This window comes from Sorex araneus, chromosome 2, assembly GCF_027595985.1.
Source record: "Sorex araneus isolate mSorAra2 chromosome 2, mSorAra2.pri, whole genome shotgun sequence".
NCBI lineage: Eukaryota > Metazoa > Chordata > Mammalia > Eulipotyphla > Soricidae > Sorex > Sorex araneus.
The window spans coordinates 207,294,907-207,303,851 of record NC_073303.1 but is presented as its reverse complement, the minus strand read 5'-3'; the positions used below and the strand labels follow the sequence as shown (position 1 = coordinate 207,303,851).

The window sequence follows — 8,945 nt, the reverse complement described above, 5'->3', positions numbered from 1 at the left end:
GCTCTGTCCTCCATGGACGCCCGGGCCGGTGGGAGGGAGGGAGACCGGGGAAAGACAGAAGCCTGAGTTCCCAGAAGGGCCCCGTCTCCACAGTCTCCACAGCCCCCAGCTCCCCTCTCAGCCTGTGAGCTGTCCCCGAGCTAGGTCTCTGGAAGGTGCAGGGCCCTGGTTTCCTGGGGGCAGCCCTGGACACAGCCCTCTGCGGCTGGCCCTGGCCTCACCAGGTCTGGACGAGGGGGAGGCCCCGCGTACAGGTGGCTGTGCGAGTCACCCTTTGAGAAGGACTGTGCAGCTGGGGAAAGTCCCTGGTACTAGGCCTGTGTCTCATGGACCGACTTCTGAAATGAGAGGCTGATGAGCCAAGGATGGGGGGTCAGGGAGTCCTTAGGGGACCCCCTAGACTCACCTGTAGACCGGCTGTGCTGTGTGGCTGTGTGCAATCTCCGCTCCCTGCTAAGTTCAGAGCTGGCCGCAAGCTCTCCGCTTCCCCACCAGAGGGGGCTCTCCCTCTCGGCCCCAAACTTCCGGACCTGGAATGGGACTGCACTGACCACTCACCTTCCCTGTCTGTCCCCACTGCACAGGGCACCTCACACACCCCATGCTGGGGCATCCCAGGGCGGCGTGGGTGCGTGGCCGGCTGTGTGTCCGGGATCCTGGCCAGGCTGCCCTCAGCAACAGGACCCGCGGGGAGAAATCTGCTCATAATTCAAGCCGCATCTGGCCGCTGGCCACCGTGATTGTGTGCCTGTGTAAGCTGCCTTTATAAAGGGACTGTGTGTGTGTGTGTGTGTGTGTGTGTGTGTGTGTGTGCTGTTTGCACAGAGCCAGCAGCATTCCTGCAAAACGAAAAGCAGAAATGTGAGCCTGTCACCCATACTCTCCATCCGGACCTCTGAGTTCTGACTCCTCCGGGAGCTTTGGAGCTGCAAACACAGGGCATTTGTGAACCGATTCTCCTGCACAGAATCACGAACCACGAATCAGGAAATCCCACTGATCGTTGAGTGGCTCAAGCAGTCTCAGTAACCTCTACGTTCGTCCTATCCCTAAGATTTAGAAGCCTCTAAAGGCTTCAGGTCAGGGGAATGAGATCCAGCTTGTTACTGGCTTCGGCATATGAGTACACCATGGGAAGCTTGCACGGCTGTCCCCTGTGGGCAGGAAGCTCTCAGTAGCTTGCCAGTTTCTCCCAGAGGGAGAAGTAGATTGTAAGATATCGCTTCTGGGAGCTTGCTTTTAAGTCTCTGGATGTTGGCCCTTGATGGGATTACACACACCTGGGTTCTTCTGCTGGTACCTTCATGCATGAGGCCTGTCCGAACGTGTGGAGAGGGGCCTCGAGCATGGCTGTGGCTAGGTTCTGGTGGTCTTCGGCCACCGGGAGCTGTGCTCGGGGTGGGGAGGGAAGCTGGAGCCCATCCCCTCCGAGGGGCCCCAGGGAAGACAGCCAGGCATGTGGGCAAGAGACTCTCTGCCTGCACAGAAAGTTGCCACAATCTCCTCTGGGGCTGGGGGCGGCATCACTGGGGTCTTTAGATTTCAGGCAGCCATGCTGGGCTGGGCTCGCGTTTCCTGTCTGTGTGGGTGTGGGATATACCGGGATATACCGTCTGGTTTCTCTGCCTTTCTCTCCAGAGTGGAAGGTGCAGAATCAAGACCCGGTCCCTGCCTCCTGAAAGACAGTCCAGCGGGTGGGGCATGTGCCTCCCACCTGACCAAGCTGGGCTCTATCCCGGGCATCCTATACGCTCTGCTGAGCCCCCCGGGAGTGATCCCTGAGCGCAGAGCCAGGAATAAGCCCTGAGCACTGCGGGATGGAGCCCATAAAACGAGAAAACTATCAGGTCCCCGGCCTGGCTGGGCACCAGCCCCCGCTTGCCCTGGAGGGTGGGCCCTCGGGACTCAGCCAAGAGCTTCGGCTGTGCGCAGGCGCGGGAGAGAAGGTGGGCTGAGCTGCCAGGGGACAGGCCCGGGTCACACCTCTCCGCCCCAGCTCCGGAAAGGCCGCAGCATCGGCTGAAGTGTTCCAGGAAACACCGTGAGGGTCCGTACCGCAGGAAGACCCAGGCCGGGCGCAGTCCACTGCGGAGACTGCCCCTGGGAGAAGCCTGAAGGGGCTTCGCTGTGGAGTTTCAGCCACGTTCCCAGCCCCGCGCACTGCACGGTGGGGCGATGGTTGAGACATCCCGGCAGAAGTGTCATGGGGGGCCAGGAGACCGCCCCTCCCCCACCTCGTCTCCCACCTCTACCCCTTGCTCCCCCTCCTCCCACCCCCTACTCTCCACCCCTACTCTCCCTCCTCCCACCCTCCTCGGCCCCTTCTCCTAAGCCCCACCCCTTCTTGAACCTCATCTCTCTCTCCCTCCCTCTTTTTTTTTTTCAAGTGAAAACAGATTTTGAGGGGCTGGAGCGATAGCACAGCGGGGAGGGCATTTGCCTTGCACGTGGCCAACCCGAGTTCGAATCCCAGCATCCCATATGGTCCCCTGAGCACCAAGGGTAATTCCTGAGTACAGAGCCAGGAGTAACCCCTGAGCATCCCCAGGTGTGACCCAAAAGCAAAAAAACAAAACAAAACAAAACAAATTTTGAGTTGGAGGCTTTTTGAGGAAAGGGAGGGAGGAAGAGAAGAGTCAGAGAGTCACTCGCTCTCCAGAGACCGAGGACTCCTCCAAAGGCAGAGAGAGCCGGGTACATACCTCAAGACGGGAGATGTTGGTGGCACGTGTCCCTGGGCATGGCACATGCTTGGCCACGTGGGTGCAAGCAGCCCCTGGGTTTGGGCAGCCTGTGTGTGCCCACCTCCAGCCCCGACTGTGGTCTCTGGACTTCTCCAGCTCAGACTCAACTGACCTGCTGCAGAAACGGACTGGCCCATCCCTCAGGGCCCACCCTCCACTGTGTGCCCAGTGGAGCCCTTGCGGCGGGCGACATCATGCAGTGTGTGGGCCTCCTCGGGGACGTCAGGGTTTGTCCCCGGGGCCCTTCAGACTCGGGCTGCCCCTGCTCCTGACACGGACAGCAGAAATAGGCCAGGGGTGCCCTGTGCCAGGCCAGCTCCCAGGCAGCACCAGGGGGCCCCGTCCTGGGTGTGCCACCGCGCCAGCTCCTTGTCTGGTGCTGATGCTGGGCCCAGTGTTCTCACGGGGTGCCAGTCTCACAACCACGTAGCATCGATGCCCTAAAATAAAGCCCTGGTGAGTGAGCGTCACCACAAGTGACTTGCTCTGCTGGCTCTGCTAGGATAGTGTCCACCTGCGAGTGGGCTCAGCCCGCACCTCACTACACCCCCCCCCCCACCCCAGGGTGCACAGGGCTTCAGCGGCCTCCATGCACCTGAAGCTCAAGCTCCACCTCTGCAAAGGTGGGGCTCCGCCGCTCCCATGCTCCTCCAGGCTATGCGGACAGGGTTGTGAGCAGAGCAGGTGGCCCATGCCCAGTGAACACTGACCACCCACCCAGCCCTCCCGACCATCCTGCCCAGACCCTCGGCCAACCCCAAATATCATCTTCATCCTCAGCCCGTTGATGGTTGAATTTCTCGGGTGGTCTCAGTGACATCTCCCTGCGTCCCAGCCCTAAGATTTCAGAAGCCTCGCTCTACACATCCTTCCCAATGGTGCTGCAGTGGAGGCTCTCTCAGGGTCAGGGGAATGAGACCCAGAAATAAGCCAACGTATTTGGTCTGTGACCTCCACGACAGGCCCGAGTGCCTTGGGAATGAGGCCAGAGTGATAGGACAGCAGGTGGGGCACTTGCCTTGCATGCAATAGACCTGGTTAGATCCCTGGCATCCCATAGGGTCCCTTGAGCACCGCCAGAGTGAGCCCTGAGTGCAGAGCCAGCAGTAACCCCTGAGCATCTTCCGGTGTGACCCAAAACAAAACAAAGACCAAAAAACCCTTCCGAGAATCTTGGGAACAAATGATACTGACTTTTCAGGGTCTCCCCACCCTGGGTGGAATGACACACTAGTAGCATTGTTTCCAAGCTGCACCTCCATCGCAGAGAAAATTCAGACAGAGGCTTGGGGCCTTCTTTTAACCCTGGTAGGATCTCTAGTGCGTCAGGACTCATCTCCACTGCCTTTCCGGCACAGAGACGTTTATGTACTGAAATCCGCAGGCACTGAATAACACCGATGCGGTCATTTCCCCAAGCCCAGTCCAAATGCCACGGAATCTTCCTGACTGTCCTTGGGCGGGATTGCAGCAGAGGGTCAAGAGGAGTGTTGTGTAGGCAGAGCCTCCTCATTCTGGGCTGTGGTCAAGGACCCACGTCCAATTCAGACTTCGGCTGGTGTGAGTCACTTTTCACAAGTATGGCTCTTCCCTCCTGTTTCAGCGGTGAGGGCCTTCAGAGCCAGGCACCGAGTCCATCTGCATCTACTGCATTTCATTTGGCTAGTAAGAACTTGAGTGACAGCAGTGAGGCTGTCAGCTCTGACACAGAGCTGTCCATAAAGCCAGTGGGTAAGTCTCTACGTGCTTCTGTTCCCCTACCTGTGAAATGGGGTTAATAATAATAGTCTTGGGGCTGGAGCGATAGCACAGCGGGGAGGGCATTTGCCTTGCATGCGGCCGACCCGGGTTCAAATCCCAGCATCTCATATGGTCCCCTGAGCATCGCCAGGGGTGATTCCTGAGTTCAGAGCCAGGAGTAAGCCCTGTGCATCACTGGGTGTGACCCAAAAAGCAATCATCACCATCATCATCATCATCATCATCATCATCATCATCTTTACAAGTCCACTGCAGAATGAAAATCATGAATTGAGGCACAAATTCTCTACGATATAGCCACACTGTTACTGTGTTTCATCTTGTTCAATGGTGTTTTCCTAAGTCCCTAGGTACTGTGGACATTGGTCCCGGGAGAAGGGCTTTGAACTCCCCGGGTAGTGAGGGGCTGCCTCCCTGTGCTGCACATGTCTGATACAAGAGCCGACGGTTGCAACGGCTTCTGAGAAACTCAAGCTGAGCCTCTGGCCCAGAGCGCCTTGTGTGACTGCTCTGGGAGAAACTGAGCCTCTCTGTGGAGGTGCAGGTCTCCTTCCTTTCCTGCTATGGAGGGCTGGCGTCCAGGGGGAGCTCCGAGTTTCTCTCTCTGGGCTTTGCCTGTTGACCCCCATCCCTGGGTAAGAGCCTCCTGTTTTCCCATCCTGGGCCCTCTGCTCTGTGAGTGTGCTGGGGTCTCTGGGCAGAGGGAGAGAGGGCGAGAGGGACTCCGGCCATGATTATCAAGTGCGTTTGCTTACGGTTTCAGGGGCACCAGGTTGCCGCACAGCTTGGCAACAGTTGAGTGGATGCATAAGCCAGGCAGGTGAGGCGTGGGAGTTGGGGGGTCACTCCTAGCCTGTCCTCACTCACAGACTTTGAAAGAGGCTTTGAAGGCAGACCTGGGACCCTCTTTTTGCCCGTGTAGGCCAGGGCAGGCCGGTCTCAGGAATCTCTCAGTCAACTATGCTCACGAGAGCCGGTCCCTTGAGTCTGCTTTAGCTGGTGTCTGCCACCTTCCCTGTGCCACGTGCCCAGGCCTGGCCAGGCTCGGGAATAGTGGTGTGGGCTCAACACAAAGCCACCTCCTGCTTTAGCTCCTGCTGTACTCTAAGTTCCGGACCTTTGCAGGTAGAGACTAGTGACCCGCCCAGGGAACCATCTCCTGTATTTCTGTTCGGAGCCCCTGTCGGTATCCAGGTCCTTTGCCACCGAGACACGTATAACGGCTATTTTCCCAAGCCCAGATCAAAAGCCAGAATTTTCCTGACTGTCCTGGGTATTGGATATGCCAAAAACAGTAACAATAAGTCTCTCAATGAGAGACGTTACTGGTGCCCGCTCGAACAAATCGATGAGCAACGGGATGACAGTGACAGTGACAGTCCTGGGAGGGGCTGCCACAGAGGGCCAAGAGGCGGAGCTGTGTGGGCAAAGCTGCCTCATCTTGACAGAGTGTTACAGCTACAGGATACCACCAGCAGGCAGCTGCCCGGGAAAGGGCAAGGCTCACACAGGAGCTCGGGTCCGGCCCGCTGGTCTTTCCCTGTGGTTCTGAAGATGCAGAGTCCAGAGACGCTGGGTCCCACTCTGGATGGGAGGGGCCTTCAAGCTCGTCCGGGTCCAATCTTGAGGATGAGGGTTGGGAGTGCTAGCGGGAAGGTGCATGCCTACAGACAGGAGAGCTGGGTTAATCCAAAACACTGCTCAAAACAAACAAACAAATAGCAACAATCAAAAGGGAAAGTAAAGAAGAGGGCTGAGGCGAGACTACAGGCTGTATGTGTCCTCTCACACCTCTCTTCCTTACAACATTTTTTTTCCTTTTTGGATCACACCTGGCAATGCACAGGGGTTACTCCTGGATCTGCACTCGGGAATTACTGCTGGTGGTGCTCAAGAGACCATATGGGATGCTGGGGATCAAACCCGGGTCGGCCGCGTGCCAGGCAAACGCCCTACCTGCTGTGCTATCACTTCAGCCCCTTGCTTCAAACTTTTCCACATCTATGGTGAGGTTTTAGACCTGTCTCATTAGAAATTCTTTAAAATATAAAGTCCGAGGCCAGGAGCTAAGAGTCAATGGGAGCTGATAGTCTGGGTCATTTTTGTCTTTTATTAGGAACACCTCTGCTATGAACGGTAAATGCAGCCTTTGTAGCAATTCTGTTATATACTCTTTCTTTGACTATTAGCTGCTATCCTAAACACGGGAGTGTGCAGTTTTGAATTATTGGAGTGTACTGTGAGTTTGTAACTTTACTCCCCTCCCAGGCAACACAAGGAATGTTCGATTCCATTCACCACACCAACAATATGCTGTTGTCAGCATGCATGTTAATTCTTCCTGTGCCTGAAATGCCACAGACAGTCTTGTCATTGTTTTGTACAGTCCACATTCAGCCAGTGCACACACAACCCATTCTCCTCCCCTCGTGCCTTTCCACATCGGTGACTTCCATCTGGCATCATTTTCTCCCTACTAAAAATGTACTTACTGAATTTCGGATAGTGTGTGACTGCTGGTGGAGAATTTCTGGCTTTGCTTTTGACAATGTCTTTATTTCACTTTCATTTTTAAAAGTATTTTCACTGGTGAGGAATTCTAAGTTTGTACATTATACGTTATAGCTATTACTCCACTGATTGTAGTGTCTTATAGCTGTTAAGGAATCTGTTACTTGGACCCCTGCAGGAATTCAGTCTCCTCCCTGTTTTCTTTGCTTTGGTTTCGTGCAGTTACCCTGTGATGTTCCTATAAATTAGTTTCTTTTTTACCCTGCTTCATACTCACTGTTTCCTCACTCTGAGGATTCCTACCACTCACAGACTTTGGGAAATCCTGTTTTTAGCTCTTAAATACTCTGCCCATTTCTCTCCTTTTCTTCTTCTGCTACTGCACATATACATTAGCCTCTTTTCTCTGGAATTTCAGGTGAAGGAGTTGAGTTATTCCATCAGTTCAAGCTACACAGATTATCATCAGCTTGGTAACAAGGTTTCCTTATTTATTTCAAATTACGATAAATTATATTTTAAAAATATACTTAGTAAGGTTCCTGGGATTGACAATACTGTTAATCATCATATTTACCTGACAGGGGAGATACCATGATCATGAAGCTGGTTTTCCCAGGGTGAGACTTGTCCATTGCACTCCGGATGTGCTGACCCTTGAGATTTCCCTACCTGTGGCAAACTTGAATTTGTGAGAGTGAAGGACTGTGTTCATGCTCTCCCCTATAGAAAAAAAAATATTGGTTATCATACTTTTCCTGCATACATTCTTCCATCACCAGACCCATCACCAGAGACCTTGTTTCCCCTCCATCAGTGTCCCAAAGACCCCTCCCAGACCCTTCCCATATAAGCCCGTTTCACAGTCTGATGACTTAGGCCATTTGTTATTTTCTCATTATGTTTCTTTTTTATTCTACATATTAGAGATCTTTTATTCTGCATATTAAAGAGTCTCTTGCCCTCACACCTGGCTGTCTTCACCGGGGCCCCTCGGAGGGGGGTGGGTTGAGTTTCCCTCCTGTCCCGAGCAGAGCCCCCGCAGCCGAGGACCTCTGGAACCCAGCCACAGTCATGTTCAAGGCCCCTCTTCATACTTTCGGACAAGTCTCATGCATGAAGGAAATGGCAGAGGAACCCAGGTGTGTGGGACCCCGGGGCCGAAATCTCCAAGGCTGTTTGGATCAGGACTGGGCCTCTTTCACCCAGATCCTCCATTTTCCAGTAGCTAGGTAATCACACCCAGAAACTGCCCCTGGCACCATGTAATCCCACCAACGGCAAACATTCAGAGACTATTAGACCAAGCCCCACCCCACCCCCGAAGTGGCCGCGTGACATCTTATAGCCTAATTCTCCCCTTTGGAGAATCTGGCAAGCTACCAAGAGTTTCCTTCCTGCATGGGAGAGCCTGGCAAGTTCCCCATGGCATATTCATATGCCAAAACCAGTAACAATGATGGGTCTCATTCCCTGACCCTGAAAGAGCCTCTAATGCGGCACCATTGGGAAGGACGAGTTAAAAGAGGCTTTTAAAATCCGAGGGCTAGGATGAATGGAGATGGTACTAAGACCGCTCGAGAAAATCAATGATCAAGGGGATGATGATGATGATGATGATTAGAGATATTTTATTATTTTTTTATTATGGAGGTAGTGACACCTACATAGATACAGATGAATAGAGCTAATCCACTGAAATTCCACAAAATTTTAAATCAGTAAGTTGATAAAGTAAAATCTTTTCAAAAACTATATTTATTTTTAAAAGGTGTGCAAATCTAAAATCACTGTATCACTGTCATCCCGTTGTTCATTGATTTACTCGAGCAGGCGCCAGTAACATCTGTATTCCTCCCAACCCTGAGATTTTAGCACTCTCTCCTCCTCTCCTTACTCATCTTTCCCAACAACTGGAGGCTCTTTCAG

General features: G+C 53.6%; 1 non-coding gene across 1 annotated transcript; it reads left to right on the top strand.

Moving 5' to 3' along the window:
• The first annotated feature begins 7,585 nt into the window (after window positions 1-7,585).
• On the top strand, window positions 7,586-7,742 carry LOC129402644 (U1 spliceosomal RNA). The gene has a single exon (XR_008628754.1). It is a non-coding gene; the product is annotated as a U1 spliceosomal RNA (small nuclear RNA).
• Window positions 7,743-8,945: the final 1,203 nt, after the last annotated feature.